Source organism: Stigmatopora nigra, chromosome 23 (assembly GCF_051989575.1).
Source record: "Stigmatopora nigra isolate UIUO_SnigA chromosome 23, RoL_Snig_1.1, whole genome shotgun sequence".
Classification (NCBI taxonomy): Eukaryota; Metazoa; Chordata; class Actinopteri; order Syngnathiformes; family Syngnathidae; genus Stigmatopora; species Stigmatopora nigra.
The window spans coordinates 4303005-4324507 of NC_135530.1; the positions used below are offsets into that span (position 1 = coordinate 4303005).

General features: G+C 38.6%; 1 protein-coding gene across 5 annotated transcripts in view; it reads right to left on the bottom strand.

The window, feature by feature from the left end:
* The window catches only part of foxp2 (forkhead box P2), a 126018-nt gene that overhangs the window by 73770 nt on the left and 30745 nt on the right, over nt 1–21503 (bottom strand). For all 5 annotated transcript variants that reach the window (XM_077709726.1, XM_077709727.1, XM_077709731.1 and 2 more), the window contains 2 exons: nt 18550–18620; nt 17988–18055 (listed from right to left, as the gene is read on the bottom strand). The gene's annotated coding sequence lies outside the window, so the exon portion shown is untranslated. The remainder of the gene's footprint in view (nt 1–17987; nt 18056–18549; nt 18621–21503) is intronic.

Consider the following 21503-nt stretch of genomic DNA (forward strand, 5'->3'; position numbering starts at 1 on the left):
CCATGAACCAACACCTTTGATTTACTTGGTTAAGAACTACTAGTTGTTAAAGTTATTTGCTAAGAGCAGAATTTAAAAAAAAATACCTAAGAAAATCTATATACTCTTTTTGAATTTTGTAATATTGCTATTGGGGATAGGATAATGTTGAAAAGTAGGTTTATAAATGCAACATACAGCATATACAGTTTTTTTTTTGACAAAAAGCAGGACTCTCGCATGAATTACTGCATTCATGTTTACATTTTCTAGCAACATTAACCATATTTCTTATTTTATACCAAACCACTGTTGGAGATAACGACCAACAAGCCTTCTAAATCGACCAAGTAGAAGTTCCACTGTCCAAAAAAAAGTTGAGTCAAAATTCCCTACAAAACAACACAGACAAACTATCCCCCCCTCCCCCTTCCCTGGCTTCTCGCCCTAACTCTAAATGTATTTTCCAAATGAAAATAAACGGACTCCGACAGGTCTGAGGCAGTCATACTCTGAAATATGAGATCAAATAAAGGCTTCCGTGGACGCTGAAAAGAAAAATGAAATAGCTTACGAGTAGAGAGATGTAGCACGTAATAAAATTACTCCTTTATATCTTCCTAAACAGCATGTTCCCCTTAAAATGGGGGCGATGTTGGGTGGGCTTCACTTTGGTCAAAGACAAGTATGCAAGTGGCAATTTCTCCATCCAATTGCCCGCTGCAATTTTCTTCCAAAAAACGAGAAACTATTTCGGCAACAAGTTAAGCGAAAGTTTTTACTTTTGATGATGTCCATTGAAAAAGGTACACTAAAGTGGCACAGGGAAAATGATTCATAAGTCCATTGCTTTTTCAATAAGCCCCCCCAAGCCCCCCCCCCCCCCCTCCAGGTTGACCGTGATGTACCGCAAACAGCCCTTTCGTTTTCGTGAGGTACAACTAGAGAAAATTGCTTTGCCATTGAAGCTATACAAGCGCTATTCCATTTAACGTTAAAGGAGGTATTTACAACCAAAGTCCCCCCCCCTTTCGCATTAATTCAAGTACTTGATTTGTATTCCTAAATAGCTGGTCACAACAGTACGGTATTGGATGGAATACATTATAAAATCATTTTGCCGTGGTTTTTAAATGTAAAAAAAAAAAAAAAGGTTTGCAACAAAGATTGAGCCACTTATCGGAGGTACTGCCTTTAATAGCTGTCCGTGATCAGTCTGCTGAGTGGCAAAAAAAATAAAAAATAAAAAAGCCGCTGATGAGTTTGAAAATTGGACTAAATGTACAATTTATCAAAAACGGTTAAGCCTAGCGGACATTTCGGCGACTCAAAAAAGAAGGTAGTTTGTTCAAAAGAGAAAAAGGCTTCAAATTTAAAAAAAAATAAGGAGATATCAATTTAAAGGTTTTTGGCTTAAGTGTTCAAATATTTCTTCTGGAAGTTTTTAATTGGGCAAGAAAAAAATGGATAACATTCGTAGAGATCATACAAGCTTTTATCATAAAACATTTTTTCAAATGGCGGCAATTTCCGACCGAAAAACATGTTTAAATACTCTTTCTACTGATCACATTATGAAGGAGTTCATAAGCAAACATGGTTGCTTTACGTGAGAGGTGTGTCCAAGTGGCGGTTCGGGGGCCAAATCTGGCCCGATGCATTATTTTGTGTGGCCCGGGAAAGTAAATCATGAGTGCGGATTTTCTGTTTTAGGATCAAATTAAAATGAAGAGTATAGATTTATATTAAATTTCCTGATTTTCCACCTTTTAAATCAATAATTGTAATGTTTTAATCATTTTTTGTGTGTTTTTAGTTCAAAAATTATTTTGTAAAATCTAAAAATATATAAAACAAGCTAAAATAAACGTTGTTTTAGATCTATGAAAAAATGAATATTCAGGGCTTTTAATCCAGTTCTTTTATCCATTTATTTAAAAAAAAAATCAAAATATTATATCTAATATCGTCTGGCTCACATTAAATCAAGTTAACGTAAATGCAGCCCGCGAACCAACCCGAGTCTGACACCCTTGGAATAGGTCATTATCAAGATGTGTTGATGAGAAGATATTTATAAAAGAGTAATTGAAGATATTTGTTGAGTTTATTGACTTAATATAGTTTGACTGTATAGGGAGGGACGTAAAAAGGGGGGGGGGAATAGCGGCAGCACAAGGCTTCTTTGTCTTGGGACAAATCTGAAGTTTCCTTTTGGATATTCAATATCCAGCAAAGGTACCCAACAGAGTTACAGTAGTCTAGTGTCTAGCTTTCAGACGAAGGGGAGGAGCAAATCTTTGCTATGTGTAGAACGCCGTCGTCAATTGCCGTGTAGCTCGCGTGAGGCGCTCTCAACAAAAGGCTGGCGAATCAATCAATCTGGAGAGAAAATACCTCTTGTGCCAGATGTGTCGGCTTCAAAAACATATTTTAAGAAGACTGACTCTTGGCTTGCTTTCTGGCGTCCAAAACATCGTCAAATATGTTGAAAATAAACAGTCATTTAATGGGGAAACAGGAGGTGGCCTGTCAAAAAAAATGCTTTGACTACTCGTGTACGTTATTTACGGTCGAATTCCTGGCCAAAGAAATTAGCAGGTGATTTTTTTGGGGGGTGGGGGGTCGATTCTTTGTCTTCGGTAGTGCGTGCGCTAGTAATGATATCGCCAGGCTTGCTAAAAAGGGAGCTGAACTTTTCACACCTTCCAAAAAGCCACAAAATTGGATGATTTTTGTGGTTACGCAGCTGCCGCGCCACGCTAATGCAAGGCGGTGTCATATGAAAAATATTCCTTTCCCCCAAACCACAGGGCCGGTCATTAATGAAACACAGGCGGCGCAGTGAGGTCATACAAAGTCTAGATTTCAGCAGCCACACTTAAAAAAAAAAACACAAAAAAATGCTCATGGAGAATAGAGGAACATGAACACAAATCAGATTCCAGCTCCAAGGACGGGAGGGGAAAAATAAATAAATAGAGAAAAGGCACTAGGCCTCTCTCTCACATTTTCCCCCAGCGCTCTGCAAACAAGCGTCAACTGCCGCTCAGAAACAGCTCACAATGCGAGCAGACTAAACAATCTGCTGCAGGCCAAGGAAAATGCTAAGCAACTCTACACACAGGATGTCTCACCCTAATTGCCAAACGATTCAATCGCACAATGGAATCTGTCCATTTGGCAACATTTTCAAACTTGGCGCTGCTGCACTCGCACCTTTAAACTGTCTTTTTTTTTGGGTGACAAGTCGGGGATGGAAAAGACAAAAAGGACATGAGGATTTGGGGATTTTCGGTAGGTTTGGGGGAAATTTACGGGAAAACTCAAGAAGGGGACAATGGTTACAATCATTTTTTAGCAAATGTGGCTAGGCGGTAGTAAAAGATGTACAGTAGTACCTTGACATACGAGTGGCCCGATATACGAGCAATTCGAGATACCAGTCAGATTTCAGGCAAATATTTAACTTGAGATACGAGACAAATTTTGATATATGAGCAGAGATGCTGCTCATAAGAACATCATGGCCGCTGTCTCTCTCCAGGTAACTCCCTCTTTGTAATGTCTCTGCGAGCACTGGGCGGAGCATTGCATTTTTTCAGCGTTTTTTTTACCCCGCTAGTCAGAGCGAGTGGCGTATATACTACTTTTCTTTGGCAAGTGGTCGTGCGTTATCCTATTGTGAGGACACAATCATTTTGTGAATATTTTGAAGGGAATACAAAAGCAAATAACCCTCGATAGGTTGCATTTGAAAGTCAGAGTGGAGGCGGGGCCAAAAGAGCCAACCCGGGAGAAGAAACATATCAAAATGTCAAATTAAGTTAGAATTAAGTTTAGTGTTAGGTTCGATTAGGAACAGGAAAAGATCCAAAATCAATATCTGTTTGTAAATCCCCCAAAATTAACAGGTTCCGTTTTGTTGCTGTTTTTGAATCGATTTCCACTGACATACTTTAAAGAAAAAAGAAACAAACTAAATGAAGTAAATAGACACCGATTTACCATTTCTACAATTTACTAAACAATCAGCAGCTCATTCGAATCTATATTAATTCCATAATCATATGTATGTCTGATTTTTTTGCAGACGATTTCATATCCGAAGCTCATTCCCAACTCTCAAAATATGGCCACGGTAGACAAGAGTTATGTCTTATTCATCGTTGTCTCCAGAGGGCAGCAAATCATCCAAAAAATCTATAAAACTCAAAACAGCACTTTCAAAACAAACCATTATTACAATGCCACTCTAATGAAATGATTCATGGACCAGCAAGACTGAATTCAAGGCTTTTATCCAATGACTAATCGCTTCATTGTCACAGTACTAAATCATCCACCTCATTGGCCGCCACTGACGATGCTAGATGTCTATTGGAACTACAAAAACACATGAAACAGACTACCAATGACTGTTTTAATGCCGGAGAATTTATATCGCCCAGTAGAGAGCGAGAGAGAGAGACGGACCAGAATGGACACGAATAGGGAACTACTGGGACACCCTTCGCCATGTGGCGCCGCATTTTACAGCCATGCTAGCCTACGACTTCAAACAAGCAAAATAGCAGCACATTGACGAAACACAACACAACGAAGGAAGGATTAAAGAAGGCAGGGTGGGGTGAAGAGGGGAAGAGACGCAAAAGGTAGCAAGCAGGGGCCTCGACAGCAGATGGTAAAATTAACATTTCAACAGTTCTTTCCTTTCATGTAAGTCTCGGCAGAACTTTTTTTTTTCTTGAAAAGAAAGGGCTTTTTTTGGGGGTATGATACAGTGGTGCACAAGGCATCTGGAAAAAAGGGGAAGAGGGATATCGGTTTATTGCTCCTCGCGGTCCACCTCTATGAAAAATTAAATAGGGCTGTTTTGCAGGTTTCCCTTCCCTGGAGTGCCTCAAGCTGCGTTGGGGAATTATCATTTTCATGATTACATGCGCCAAAAAACACACATACACATACAAATGGTAATCAGGGCCGCCAGAATAAATCGAAGACTTATTGACTGGTAAAATTATTGATGGATATTTTGAGGATCGATTATTAAGATACTTTGTTGGGTGAAAAAATGGATTATCGTCAATGGCAACTAGTGAGTTGTTATAGTTTTGGTGTATTCATATTTTATTGATTCATTTTCTTTGTTTTAATCAAAAACTGGGTTTATTCACAAGAAAAACATTTTTTTTAATGATTTTGTTTTTATTTGGTGCTTGAAAAAAATGTTAAACAATCTTTTTTATTGGCGTTATTTAATTATATGTATAGATGTATTTTTTTAAATATACTAAACTGAAAAAGAAAAAAGAAAAAACTTCAATATATTAAAATAACTAAATGTTTTTATTTGTTTTTATTTGGTGCTTGAAAAATAAAGATTGTTAAACCATCTTTATTATTTACTTTATTAAATATGTATATATATATATATATATATATATATATATATATATATATATATATATATATATATATATATATATATATATATATATATATATATATATATATATATATATATATATATTTTTTTTTTTTTTTAAATATACTACACTTAAAAATAAACAAGAAAATACATTTTTAAACAACGTTTTGGCTCATTTTAACATTTTTTTTTATTTTAAATAAGAGCTAGTGAGCACATTAGCCTTCATTTTTCAAATGTCTATATTGCAAGGCCAAAAAATGCTTATATCCTATTTTTAGACTACTTTTTAAGGTTTTATATTAAAAAAAAAACATCAAACCCCACCAAGAATTAATGAAACCAGAATACAATCTCATTGACAATTTCCAGGTTTTCAAGGCATTGTTACTTCCCTATCTGCAACGTCTTACTTAAAATAAAAGAACAGAGCATCCCCATTGCAGTCGCCTCCATTAATTTGGACACAGTCCTGGCTAAATTACATGTGTTCCACCTCTGTGACATTTTAAATGCAATTAAAAGCTGGTTATGGAAGTGTGCGCCGCCGACTCGCCTGTGATGAAGGCAAATCACCGGCGTGATTAACATGCAAACGAGCTCACGCTGGCAGTGGAGATTGGGGTTTGAAAACCTCAATTACTTTTGTGTGATTATCTATTTACCAGTACACAGATTTCCATTTCTCATCTCCAGCCGGGGTTCTCCACACCAGAGCCTCAATTATGAGCGCCGCACCTTTTATTTATGATGCGCTTAATGCCGTAGTACGAGCGCCAGGATTTTTCACTCTGATGCATTGCGTCTTTACTGGCGCTGCCACCGGACCAACACTTCCTCGACTTATTAAAGCATCCATCCAGGCCTAATTTACACTCACTTTAATCCTTTAGCCTTTCTCTCTGTCATGGATGGGGGGTGGGGGGGGGGGGGACTGGCGCCATTTAATAAAGCTGTTTTCTAGTTAGGCCTTAAAATATCTCATTTACATGCATTTGTGTATAGTGGTACCTCGAGATACGAGCTTAATTCGTTCCGGGACTGAGCTCGTATGTCGATTTTCTCGTAACACAAACAAATGTTTTGCAAATGAACTAAAAACAAATGAATTAGTTCCAACCCTCTGAAAAAAAACACCAAAAACAGGATAATGGATTGGAAAAAATGTTGTATTTGTTTTAATTCGCCATCTATTAACAAAGTAATAATTAACTAGTGGTTTAGTAGTACTAAAATGTGTTTAATAGTGTTAAAATTATGCAGATTTCAAAGGGTCTTTTTGCACGGCAATGCGCTCGTAACATTAACTAATTTAAATGAACTTGGATTATGATGCACACTCAAAAATAAGTTTAATCAAACCTAACACTAAATTTTATTCTAATTTAGTTTGACATTTTGATAGCTTTCTTCTCTTCTTCTTGGTTCTTTTTGCCCCGCCTACACACTGACTTTCAGTCAATATCAAGGGTTGTTTCAGTTTGTATTCCCTTCAAAATATTCCCAAAATGATCCACACAAATGTCCTCACAATACGATAACGCACGACTACTTGCCAACAAAAAGTAGTATATATTCCTCTCGTATTATCGAACTGCTGTCTGCTCATATATCAAAATTTGTCTCATATCTCAAGATAAATACTTGCCCGAAATTTGACTCGTATCTCGAATTGCTCGTATGTCGGACCACTCGTATGTGGAGGTACCACTGTATTGTGTATTTGGCTGGCGTCTATTGTGAGTTGAGAGGAAGGTGAATAAGAACACGGTCAAAGTGCCATCCTGTTGACGTCGGACTTAGCAGCAAAGGAAGAAAAACAAAAGCCCGATCGACTGTTTTAAATAGAAATATTTTGATATACAATGAGTACCCACATTCACCCTTAAAAAGTTTTCTCATTGTCAAGAGTGCCTGCTAAGGAGTCATACATTGTAATACTCCCATGAGAAAAATTGTAATGATACGAGTTTAAAATTGAAATATGTCAACAGTACAAGTTTTAAATCGTATTATTACATGATTCAAGTTGTTTTGTTGCTTATTTTTAATTGGAGCTGGATGTGGGTTGCTCTAACTTGGTGATGTAATGTTATATTAGGGGAAGAAAAAAATGACAAACTGACCAGAATAAAGACAGTCAATTATTTCAACTGGACGTTATTGGGGGTGCTTGAGCATCAACTTTTGGCGACATTGTCGGTGTGAAAAAATCTTTTTTTGTGTCTCAATGATTCTTGTTGATAAAACTTTGATGAGAATGAAGTCATATCATAAATATAGATAAGACAATTATAAAAACCAAAAATGGTTGGTAAAATCGATATTTAAAGACACCTCTTTTTCAACAGAATTATGTTTTGAAAGATTACTGCAAGTAACTTAAAGATCCACATCCACACTTAAATAAATTCCCCCAAGGTGTTATATATTTCTACAAACGCAAATTTGACATTTTCTTCAAAAAAATGCAATTTAAAAAAAATCTCCCATGAAAAATAAGTAAATAAATGGAGTATTTACTTTACATGGCCTGGAATTTTCCACGGTTAAAATTTCTACTGTGCCCAAGAGTGAAATAAAAGTTTGAAAATACTGAATAAAAGCACAGCAAAATAAAAGGATAAGAGTTCAAGAAAATGGGAATAATAAATTATTCTAAAATAAAGATAACATGCCTTTCTACCAGTGTAGCATTGGCATGTAAGTCTTAACATGTGCCAGGCGTGTATAAAGATGCCCTGTTGCTCCACACTGAAGCTAAAAGGAAAACAGTGCCATCAAGTGAATTTTCCGAGGATTCCTCAAACGCCTCACAAGATTGCTTTGGTATTTTTTTTTTGGCATAAATGGCATGAAATTGGAGTTCAAACCCAAATTTATTTCCACCAGAAATCAGTTTTGTTTGTGGTTAATGAAATAAAGGAATGCCTTAAAAAATAATCTCATTAAATAGTGACTATCATCAATTAATTCATTCATTTTAAATGGCCTAATTTTACATGCAAAAATGAACAAAACGCATGCTAGTCCAAATATGGACAAAAAAGTGCCATTGCAGAGGTAAAATGTACACCAAAAAAATCGAATTGATGACTAAAAATCTTAATTAATCTTCATTTAATCCCAGAATGCCATTTATAGTGAACACACCTAATAAATGCATTTAACCAGATTACCATATAAAACCAACCAACAAAAAACATAATCATATTTGAACAAAACATAAAGTGCCATTGCAGGACATTAGAAAACTACAGTACATAAAATTTCATAACAATATGATAACACACAAAAAAAGAATAACTAACAAAGACAATCTTCATGATAAGAAGAACTGTTGTCACTAGGGCCCAACCAAGTCCAGCATTTTTTTTTTTTGAAAGCAGCAGCTACAACGTGGTTTGAATGAGATGCCGGCGACGGCGAGAGCGAATAAAAGACAGGAGCGAGGGAGAGAGCTCCGATAATGGCAGATAATGGACAATTAACTCCGGCTAGTAGCGCCCAGCTGCAGTGAATAGCGGCTTGGTGGTGCAGCAAGTCCCCAATCACCACTCAACCATATTCACATTGGGAATACGGGCAATATCAGGCTGCGGGTTGGCGTGCTCGCGGGCCTCCGAGGTGTACACGCCGCATTAGCAATCTCCACAATGCCTTCAAACAATGCTCCAGAGCAACAAAGTGTCCCAAAGTGCCAACGGCAGCACTCCACCGCTGGCAAAAAAATGTGTGGCGTCCTAACCTTGTCTATTGTTTCATGTCCTCTCGCCATCTAAATACAACCCCAGCGCCATGACATCCACTTCAAAAAAACAGCATCATGGCTGTCGATCAAGGGTGTCAGACTCGGGTTGGTTCGCGGGCCGCTTTAACGTCAACTTGGCTGGACGATTTTAGATATAATATTTAGATTTTTTTTGTTATAAATGGATTAAAAAAACTGGATTAAAAGCCTTGAATATTATTTTTTTTTATAGATCTAAAACAATGTTTATTTTAGCTTTTTTCATATATTTTTAGATTTTACAAAATGATTTTTGAACTAAAAACTGAAAAAAATGATTAAAAAATTACGATTACCGATTTAGAAAGGGGGAAATAAAGACATTTAATATACATCTATAGTCTTCATTTTAATTTGTTCCTAAAACAGAAAGTCAGCACTCATTATTTACTTTCCCGGGCCACACAACATGATGCGGCGGGCCAGATTTGGCCCCCGGCCTGCCACTTTGACACCTGTGATGTAAATTAACACCATTTTGCCACTAAGTTTTTTTTTTATAAATGGAATAAAAGAACTGGATTAAAATCCCTGTATATTCAGTTTTTTATCGATCTAAGACTATGTTTATATTAGTTTTTTTCATATATTTTAAGATTTTACAAAATTATTTTTGAACTAAAAACACAGAAAAAATGATTAAAAAATGACAATTATTGATTTAAAAGGGGGAAAATCTGGAAATTTAATATAGATCTATAGTTTTCACTTTAATTTGATCCTAAAACAGAAAGTCGGCACTCATAATTTACTTTCCCGGACCACACAACATGATGCGGCGGGCCAAATTTGCCCCACGAGCTGCGACTTTGACACCCATGGCATAAGTAAACGAGTAGGTGGGGTGGGGCTTGAGAAGCCACCCAGCCCGCCGGCGCCACCGCCACCTTCAAGCTTCATCTAAATCTATTGATCTGTGAAACACGGAGGCCCCCGGGAGCCAATTCACTTAATATCATACATCTAATGATGAGATGAATAACGATAACGCCGCTTGGTAATTAAACGTCTTACAAACCATTTAACTGACTGTGCGTCGGGAGGGTTCGCTGGGGGTCGCCGCGTTTGTTTTTCATTTCTCGCTCGCCCAGCAAAACGGGAGACGTGCCAAGGCGTGAAGCGTCGAGGCGGAGGAAAACAGCGCCTGACACAATGGCGAAAAACACGCTAATGATTGTTAGCAGTTATGGCACTAATCCTGAACGCTGTCAAGACTTTGAAGGGAAAACAATTCGGAGGGGGGGCCGCGTAAGAAAAAGCCAGCAAGACAAACATCTTGGCTTCCGTGCTGGTTTTTTTTTCTCCCTCTTTGGCAGACATTTGCATCTGTTGACATTATGAGATCATATGAAATTGAAATGCGTGAAATGCGGGCTAGTACGTTTTTCCATCTCGCTAGGTATGCATCTTATAGTACATGTCGAGTTGTATTTAACAGCTAATTTACCATCAACATACGAAACACTAATCCCTATTAACGTTAATAGTTGCAGTGACATGCTGTGTTGCATCGTATTTTTGGTACAGAATAAACTATAGCAAAAAAGTCTTTCCCATTTGTTCATTTGACAAACATACGTCATAACAATATCGGAAAAATAAACAAGATTCCAAACAGGCATCTATTAACGTCACATATTAGCAGACACAGTGGTACCTTGACATACGAGTGGCCCGACATACGAGCAATTCGAGATACGAGTCAAATTTTGGCCAAATATTTATCTTGAGATACAAGACAAATGTTGATATACGAGCAGACAGCGGACGCCAGACGCTGCTCATAAGAGCATCATAGCCACTGTTTCTCTTCCCGTGACTAACTTGTGTAATGTCTACGAGCACTGGGCGGAGCATTGCATTTTTTCAGTGTATTTTTTCCCTGTTAGTCAGTGCAAATGGCGGAGCTTGTTCGCTAATGCGAGAGGAGTATATACTACTACTATATACTACTTCTCGTTGGCAAGTGGTCGTGCGTTATACCTATTGGGAAGACATTTGTGTGCATCATTTTGGGAATATTTTGAAGGGAATACAAACTCAAACAACCCTCGATATTTGCTGAAAAATCAGTGTGGAGGCGGAGCAAAAAAGAGCCAACCCGGGAGAAGAAAGGAATCAAAATGTCAAACAAAATTAGAATTAAGTTTAGTGTTAGGTTCGATTAAACTTATTTTTGAGTGTCTTTATCGTAATCCAAGTTCATTTATATTTGTTTATGTTATGTTATGGGTGGGTCTAAGCTGACTTTGGGCAAATAGCAAACTACACCCAAGATTGGTCGCCTGTCAGTTGTACAGGGACATACAACCATTCATACAATCACACTGACATCGAATAAGAATCGAACCCAGGCATCCTCCAACAGAACTCAGGCATAAAACCCTTACAAAAGTCTTACAAGTTGTCCAAAATATCCATCTCCCACTCCATTATAAGTTCCACCTAAACATATTGATTCACATTTCAATCCAAACGACGAAAATACGTTTTTAATTCCACTTAAAAGACTAACACGGGTATATGACATATTAATATGCATATTTTACTTTCATTTTTTGGTCCCATTGTAAGAAAGGATAGTAAACACAATCATTTCTTCCAAAAGAACCAAAAAAAAAAAAATAGATAGGATTCATGCAAGTGGTCCATTGAAAGAAGTGCGACGAACAAAATGTCACAAAGGTCCAATGTCTGCCGCGCTGAATACGCGGGAGATTAGAACCCATGTCATCATTTCCATAATGTAAAGCACTCTCTTCTTCTTCTTCTCCTTTGCCTGCTATCTATTCACTAAATAAATGGGGAAAAACTATCACCGCCGCAAAAAATATTGGACAAAAGAAGGTGAGTTTTGAATGACCTCTTTTCACAATAAAAGAAAGAAAAAAAAAGACTGTCCAAACACATTGGGGAAGCAGCCAAGTGGGAAAGAAGCACTTGAGTATTTATCAGTGGGTACAAAGCAAACGTATTACCATGTCACCTTTATCACTTAACTAAGCACAGCTTAGTGAAAATAACAAAGTGGCTTTCTTTGGAATGACCAGTCGTGGTTTTTCTGAACAAAAAAATTGGACGGGAAAGAAAAAGATAGTTGAAAGAAAGGTGCATTTAACAGCCAGACGTGGCTTTTAGCGCAAAAGTTAAACACAGCAACGTCGGCAGGACACGGTCGCAAGTGGCCACTTGACTGTAAGACCTTGAATGCTAGTGTTACTTTTCTAAAGAGATGCTGAAAAAAAAATACATTTAAGCTGTGAAATTCCAGAAAATCCTACAGACAACAAGTCGGGCTTTTGCTCTCTGTTTGACATCATTGATTTGATTCAAGCATGGTGGCTATAACGTATTTATTTGTATAATATAACACTAGGTTAACAATTCGCAACTTTGCGACAAAGCTGCCGTTGCGTGCTTGTGCTAGGCCAGGTGGGGAGATGACATGAACGCTGCCACCGCCGCCGCCGCCTTGGAGGCAACGAGACTTCAACCGGAATTACTAACAATGAAGTCGCAGAGCCTCAAAATAAAAGCAGACAGATGGAGAAAACATTCTAAAATAATACAAATTGAGGCAACTCTGCTTTAGGGGGAAAATGGGGGCCAGATGGTGCACCTTTGCTTCCTTTGAATAGGTTTTACATTTAATACAGAGCAGAGATTGAGCTGTAAAAATGCTGTTTTTATATCAAACAAGCCTCGATATTGACTGGAAGTCAGTGTGGAGGCGAAGCAAAAAGAGCCAAACTGGGAGAAGAAAGGTATCACAATGTCAAACTAAATTAGAATTAAGTTTAGTGTAAGGTTAGATTAAATTTATTTGAGTGTGTCTGCATCGTAATACAAGTTCATTTAAATTTGTTTGTTATGTTACAAGCGTGTTGCCGTGCAAAAAGCCCCCTCCTCTCTCCCCCTTCGAAATTCATATTATTTTGGTACTATTAAAGACATTTTATAGTAATATTAAACCACTAGTTATGTGTTACTTTGTTAATAGATGGCAAATTATAACAAATAAAACATTTTTTCCAAGACAATATCCTGTTTTTGGTATTTTTCCAAAGGTTTGGAACAAATGTATTTGTTTTTAATTGATTTCAAAGGGAAACTTTCATTTGAATTATGAGAAAATCGACATAAGAGCTCAGTCGCGGAACAAATTAAGCTCGTATCTCGAGGTACCACTGTACTGGGACTCTTACAAGAATTGCAATTTGAAAAAGGAACAATTGTATTTCATTCTGGACCAAAGAAAGCAAATGACGGCCTTTCTTGGTGTAAATATGTCAATATTTAGTACTCTTTCCCTAAAGGGTTTATGCAGCAGCCCAAAAAACTGCAAAGGTTCATTCTTTGGCAGAAAAAAATACAGTGAATGGAAAGTGAATGAAAAGTAAGTCCGGGGCTTTGCGTTCTCCCTTGACGAGCGTGGAGCGGGGTCTTGTCCAATAAACACAGGTGAGCAGCTCGACAGTGCAGGACCACCAGGTTGATTGACAAGTGAGCGTTCCCACTGACCTCCATGCTTTTGTGTTACATGACAAGAGAGAGCTCGCCTGGACTGACAAAGGAGAAAGCGTGCACGCGGGTTTGCGGGCCTGCTACAATTTAGCCTGTTTCGCCGGTGTAAAAGCCGTGGCGGCAGTCGCAGAATTGCCTTCACAGGTGAGCGGTGGGAGGGAACACCCGTGTGTATCGACTACATGGGGAGAAAGTGTAGGTGGGGGGTCTGGAATATATGCAGTGTGCCGACTGAATCTTTTCCACATGACGGGCCTCGGGCTGTTTTTGTCAACTGCGCTCTTGAGTAGCGAGGAGTCAGGTAGTGTGACCACATGATTGCCCAAGAGGCACTACAGTGAGAGATGGAGAAACGGGGGAGAGAGAAAGAGAGAGGTAAGGGAGACGACAGGCTAGTGGGAGTATAAGAGGGGGGATTGCGGGGACAGACCCCATGCAGCAATAGGCATGATGAGGTGTAATCACAAAGCCCATTCAGAGTGCAGTGGAGTTTGTCAACATACACACATTCACATTCCACTGTCTGCCAGCTCTGTGACCCAAATCAAGTGGGTAGTGTGTTTCCACGCAGATACAGTGGTACCTCGACATAAGAGCACCCTGACATACGAGCATTTCGAGATACGAGTAAAATTTTGAGCAAATAATTATCTCTAGATACGGGACAAATTTTGAGATGCGGGAAAGCCAGGTGGCCAAGACATGAGAGGCTGTTTATGATATTTCAGCACTGTTTTTTTTGCCGCATCTCTTTTGTGTATAACAGATATTTACGAGCACTGGGCGGAGCATTGCATTTTTGCAGGGTTTTTTACCTGTCACTCAGCGTGAATGGCGTAGCGATCGCTAGTACTAGGAGTATATATTACTTCTCGTTGGCGTTATCCTATTGTTCAGGACATGTGTGCATCATTTTGGGAATATTTTGAAGGGAATACAAATGTTTGCTTTCTAGTTGCATTTAGATGTAGAAATGTCCATTGAAATGTTGTATTTACTTAATAGGGAAGTTGGTTGCACGTTTTTTTTGTAACTGTACAATTCCATCAAATATACTTCAAGGAATTATCAAAATAAAAAATACCCGATAAGTAAATTCAAGCTTTTTTCTTCAAATCCCCTACCGTAGAATCTCGACTTAACCCTGAGTCATCAGCAGGTAAAGATAGCGTGCATTTAAGTTGAGGTCACGGTGACATCCCGACGGAACACTGGACTGTGAAGGGCTTACATAAAGTGTGCGTGCGGGCTGAAAAATGAGGTGGCGTGACAGTTTGGTGATAACACAGCAATTCAATCTGTCAAGACAATCAGCATTTAGACCTTACGAGAAGAATGTGCGACTGTGTGCGACCGATTCATTGGATGCGATCGGCCGGCGAGTCAAGCCACTCGTAATTTGTCCCACCTGAAATGGCGAGTTCAAACCAATGTCAAGCAACTCTGATGTCATGCCTGTCTCAGGTTGAGTTTCACAATAATCTCGGGGCTCCGGGGCCCGGCTTCCGCACCCAAAACTTCTCCAATTTAAGTGGCGTGGAAAGAATAACATGGGGAAAGATGAGCTCCAACGTTCGTTTGCTCTCCGTGCATTGATTTTCAGCCCTAACAAATAAGTAACTCTTTAAATAGAAATGAGATCAACATATTTTGCCACCAGAGAGCAGTGTAGCCTCCCCAATTCTTGCCTAATCCTTCTCAAAAAGAGCGACAAATAACAGTGACCCCATTGTTTTTGTCCAAGTAGAAACAATCCATGTAGTCCAAGAACTGAAATACCTAGAAATCACTCTTGACTCTCAACTTGCATGCGAAACAAAATTCAATTCTAATACAAACACTACTGTATTTTGCTGTTTAATATACCCCCATTTAATATACCCGTGTATATTAAACAGCAGGGGTATATTAAATGGCACACAAACGGGAAAGTATGATCCACTACGCACTCTTTACGCCGTGACGGGGTGCACCAACGTTTTGCAGACTAAAAACTACTTACTGCTCAGGTTAAAACTACTTACTGATGAATAAAGTCTGACCTGGAATTTTAATGAACTTAAGTATCTATCATTATGCCCCCATCAACACAATACAAATCTAGCCAAAAAAGCTGAGTTGCAGTTTAATATACCCGGGTATATTAAATGGCGCACAAACAGGAGGCTCAAAAAAAGCAAAAATCATTTAATATACCCGGGTATATTAAACAGCAAAATACGGTACTACAATTCAATCAGAAATATACGATAATCCACTCCCCTCAATCTTCAGATCAGTACAAGACCAGGACGTCTTTAGTCCATCAACTTTCGCACTATCAAACCCAAGACCCTCATTAGATCAAGTTTTAAAACTTCCGCAAGTTGACTTGGAAAAGTGTGGCGACAAAAAAACAGCGTCGGTAGGAGATCCTTGGGACTGAGCAAACCTTTGAAGAAGGAAGAGTTTTTGTTAAGCGACAGAGCTTAACTTTAAAATATTCCATGTGCTAGTGAATAGGGGGTGACCAGTGGTCCTGATCTGAGCCACACATTGGGGGCACTGGGGTTAATGGTGGATAAAGATAAAAAAAAAAAACGGGAGGTTGCTTAGCCTGATCGCCATCCTCCCCCACTCATTCCCCTTCAAGTTTCACCTCCTGCTCTGATCGCAAATCAGCGAGACAATGGAGCCTGCCAATGGGGAATCATCGGAGTCCTTTTGATTTCTCTTTCCACCCCCCCCCTCGACGGGGTCTGAGTGGCCGTTGTAAAGATCCACGGTGGTTCGCACCACTGAGAGGGTGCCGACACTTAGCGTGGCTGAGAGAAACCATTTGAGGATTGGAAATGAAAATGACAAGAGCTCTCTGATCTATGACAAGAAATCAATTTTCGACTGGAAAAGTGAGCGGAAGGGTTTCTCGGGGTCTGAACCTTGGTTTGCTTTAAAGTAGCCTGAGATATCCTTAATTGCTGAAGATTTTTTTTCTCGTAATGATTAAAATGAGTTTTCAGGCTAGTTGGTGTCTATCTATTGGCCAAAGAAGTAAGAGTTCATCTTTGAAGATTGACCGAAACACTTGACAAATTGAGAACTGCTTTTCAGATCTGTTTAAAAGCCAAGAAGAAATACAACCGGACTAGGAAATCCAACCTGGCAGGACCAAATTAGATGTAGCCTAAATCTTTATCTCGTTATATGTTCGTTTGGACTGTCAAAATGGATTGGACGTCTAACGCCATCAACAGCACTCCCAGCCAGTCCTCCCCATTTAAGTAAATTGGGCATCTGTTATTATTATTATTGTCTATTATTGTCTACCTGTGTACTTATAGGTAACTTACTGTTCATTTTGGGACATTCCAGGGTCACTTCCTACTCATTCCCTGTTGATTATAGGGCAAAAGTGTCAAACTCGGGTTGGTTTGCAGGCCGCATTAACGTCAACTTGATTTTATGTGGGCCAGACCATTTTAGATATAATGTTAAGGTTTTTTTTAATAAATGGATTAAAAGAAGTGGATTAAAAGCCCTGAAAATTAAGTTTTTTATAGATCGAAAACAATGTTTATTTTAGCTTTTTGTCATATAATTTTAGATTTCATAAAATGATTTTTGAACTAATAACACAGAAAAAATGGACTAAAAATGTACAATTATTGATTTAAAAGTGGGAAAATCAGGAAATTTAATATACATCTATACTCTTCATTTGAATTTGATTCTAAAACAAAGGTGCCACTCATGATTTACTTTCTCGGGCCACACAAAAGGATGCGGCGGGTCAGAGTTGGCCCCCGGGCCGCCACTTTGACACATATGAGGCATGCTTCCAGTTCATTATTAAATTTCTGTTACTAATAATTATAATTTGCGGCATTTCCAAGTTATTCTCTGTTGATTTGGGGCTATTTTCAGTTGCTTTTGGAGCATTTCAAACCACTATCTGACACTGACAGCACTAACTGTCCAATCCACTTTGACAGGGAGGGTGCAAATGAACAAATATGACTTCTAAAACAAAATAAACCCAATGCAGTAGCGCGCACACACTCGACCATACAAATCACAAATCTCCCCTTTTAACGACCCAATGTCAAAATCAGTGAATGCGTAGTTCCTATATACTCAGTATAAATGAACTACAAGACTGCAGGCCCAAACGGATTGCCTGGCGAACAGCCTTTGACCCCCGGGCCGTACGTTTGACACCCCTATGCTAAACCACCCACGCTGGAATGCAGTGAATTCAAGAAAAAAAAGCAGTTTGTCACTTACCGCTTTGGTTCTTAAAGCATACGTCTTCTCCAGTCACGCCTATAGATGCACAGTAGACATTGTTCAACCTAAAAAATAAAAAAAACACAAAATAAATGAAATTAAAGCGATTAAAAAGCAAAAAGATAGCGTCCAATTGCAACAAAACCAATGCTCAACTAAAGGCCTTTGACCTTTGGCCTCTGGCATCTTTGTACGGAGCCATCTGATTTACTCCAACGGCCATTTACAGTAAAGCTCGTAAAATCGGCTTCCACCACCAATCTCAATCCCCACGTCAACAAAATAAATAAAAAGACACCAAAGTGTGCGCACAGTTGTCCGCATATCATAACTTCTGAGTACCAGTAGATTGAAAAAGCCTTGGGGTGTGAAACAGGTACAACTGGAGGGGCAATTCTATCTTGGTGGACAAGATTTGTTACATTTGAGCCAGGGTAATAATAGGCATCTTTTGACCTCCACAAGCCACTAAAATCACTCTACAGAGCTCAGAAAAATTGCATCAGAAAAGGCACATTAGGAAGTTTTAAGTTCTTTGGAACACGGAAATGATACTTACTCTTTAAAAGGCTAAAACTGGTGTTGACCATCGGGGGGGTTGGATGGAGGTTGTCCCACGATGGCAGCGATCTGTGGACATAAAGGATATAGAATATCGTTAGGACTAGAGATGTATAGAAACATCTTTTTTAGTCAAGTATTTAGTTGTTTCACTAGTTTGAGAATGGCATATTGTTTAAAGCACAGGTGTCAAAGTGGCGGCCCGGGGGCCAAATATGGCCCACCGCATCATTTTGTGTGGCCCGGGAAAGTAAATCATGAGTGCTGACTTTCTGTTTTAGGATCAAATTAAAATGAAGTGTAAAGATGTATATTATATTTCTTGATTTTCACCCTTTTAAATCAATAATTGTAATTTTTTAGTCATTTTTTTCTGTTTTTAGTTCAAAAATCATTTTGTATAATCTAAAAATATATATAAAAAAGCTAAAATAAACATTTTAGACCTATAAAAAAATGAATATTCAGGGCTTTTAATCCTGTTCTTTTAATCCATTTATCTAAACATTACATCTAAAAATTGTCCAATGAAGTAGCAGAATAAAAAATTGACAACCTGTGTTGTGCATACCTTTTATAATAAACCTCCTCTTAAAAAAACTTTCAAATAAATAAAAATAATTAAAGTTCAGATGATTTTTTATTTTATTTTATTGATTAAACACATCACAAATGTTCCTTTCCAGAAATATACACAAAGAAGAGGACTTTTCTTGACTGACTTCCTCATTTCTAATATACAGTTTCATCCAAAATGTGTATATTTTTTTGTCATGAGTACATGTATTTTTGACATCTCTATTCTTAATACTTTCAATGTGCATTCTGAAGCGCGGGGGCCGACATGTGCGGGCTAGATGGGTTCTTGCATAACTATTTTCATTCTGTGTGACTCGTAGGTGAAAGCAATAAACTGTGAAACAACAAAGCGCACCTGGATTTGACTGTGAAACAAGAGAACGCGTGTGTGCTTTTCGTCAGACACACACACAAACGCAGACATTATACTCTCTCTCTGTTACGTTCAAAAGCTACAAGGCCCGAAGGCGCGCAGGATCTTAACACCAAATAAATCACGGCGCTACTCCGACAGACAATTGATTTCTCAACTGGCACGTGTCAAAGTGGTGGCCCGGGGGCCAAATCTGGCCCGCCGCATCATTTTGTGTGGCCGGGGAAAGTAAATCATGAGTGCCGAGTTTCTGTTTTAGGATATAATTGTAGAGAGAGAGTTAGATGTATTGTTTTTAGTTCAAAGATCATTTAGTAAAATCTAAACATTTATTTTAAAAAAGCTTAAATAAACATTGTTTTTGATCTATAAAAAATGGAATATTCAGAGTTTTTAATCCAGTTCTTTTAATCCATTTATAATATCTAAATATTATATCTAAAATGGTCCGGCCCAGGTGAAATCGAGTTGACGTAAAAGCGGCCCGCGAACCGACCCGAGTCTGACACCTTTGCCCTATACCACAGGTGACAAAGTGGCGGCCGGGGGCCAGATCTGGCCCGCCATATCATTTAGTGCGGCCCGAGTAAGTAAATAATGAGTGCCAACTTTCTGTTTTAGGATCAAATTCAAATGAAGAATATAGATGTATATTAAATTTCCTGATTTACCCCCTTTTGAATCAATAATTGTCATTTTTTAATCATTTTTTTGTGTTTTTAGTTCAAAAATCATTTAGTAAAATCTAAAAATGTATTTAAAAAAAGCTAAAATAAACATTGTTTTTGATCTATAAAAAACTTAATATTCAGAGTTTTTAATCCAGTTCTTTTAATCCATTTATTAAAAAAAATATCTAAATATTATATCTAAAATGGTCCGGCCCACATGAAATCAAATTGACGTTAAAGCAGCCCGCGAACCAACCCGAGTCTGACACCCTTGTCATACGCTTTACGAAACAGTCAAAGTAAACCAAATGTATTACACCCCAAAAAAATGGTCTCATAATGCTCATAAGGCTGATATTTACATAGTACTTGAACATGAAATGAAGATAAACTATTTAAGAGGGGAGGCAGAAATACCTCCGCCGTGCTGAAAAAAGGCGGTCCTGGTGATGAAAGAGGACATTATGCTAACAAGTAAGATTACAGTACACAATAAGTTTATCTTAAAAGTAAATACGGTGTTGGAAAGAAGAAGAAGACGAGGAGGAGGAGGAAGAGGGGGCGTGGCAGGCGTTATGGAAAGTGGGCTTGGATATTTCCCAATGCTCCTTATCAGCTCTCGTCGAGCAATTGGTGGCCGCTCAAGGAAAGATGAGTCGGGAGCTGATTCTATTCACGGTCAGACGTGTAATTACCCTCAGCTCGCAGTCTAGACGCGAGCTGCTTTCATAGTATTTAAGACCCTCCGTACGATGTGGCCACTCGCGCACATGGAATCTACGGGCAGATAAATTAGTAAAGAATGCAATAAAAATGGACACAATGAGAGGAACTTTATCCTTCCCCGGCTCCTAAATGAGATTTCTTTGAAATGCAGATCAGCGGCTCCAGATTAGCGAATTTTAGCCGCTGTCAACATCATAACAAAACACAAATGCGATTGTTCACCGGGTGCCTTATCTTCTTGCTTCCATCTGCTGGCTGGTTATTTACTCCCCCCCCCTGATTTAGTATGCAGATCTAAATAAGTCGCATCAAAAGGAGGGCTTACTGCACAATGGATTCTTAAGCTTCTACATCAAGGTATTTGAGGAACCGGTAGTCACATGAAAAGGCTGCCCATCAAAGGCCCATCTCTAATGAACTCTCCCTGTATCAGAGGGGGCTTTTTTTGGGGGGGGGTTAATGCCTGTGTGGTGGGTGGGGAGAGAGGAGAGTACAAATCAGCAAACCATGGAGGGAAGGCTGGAAAAAAAGGGGGCGGGGATGGGGTGACGGGGGGGTTGGAATGACGGTCCTTTGGTCGGCAAATAAGAGCTGAGGTGAGAG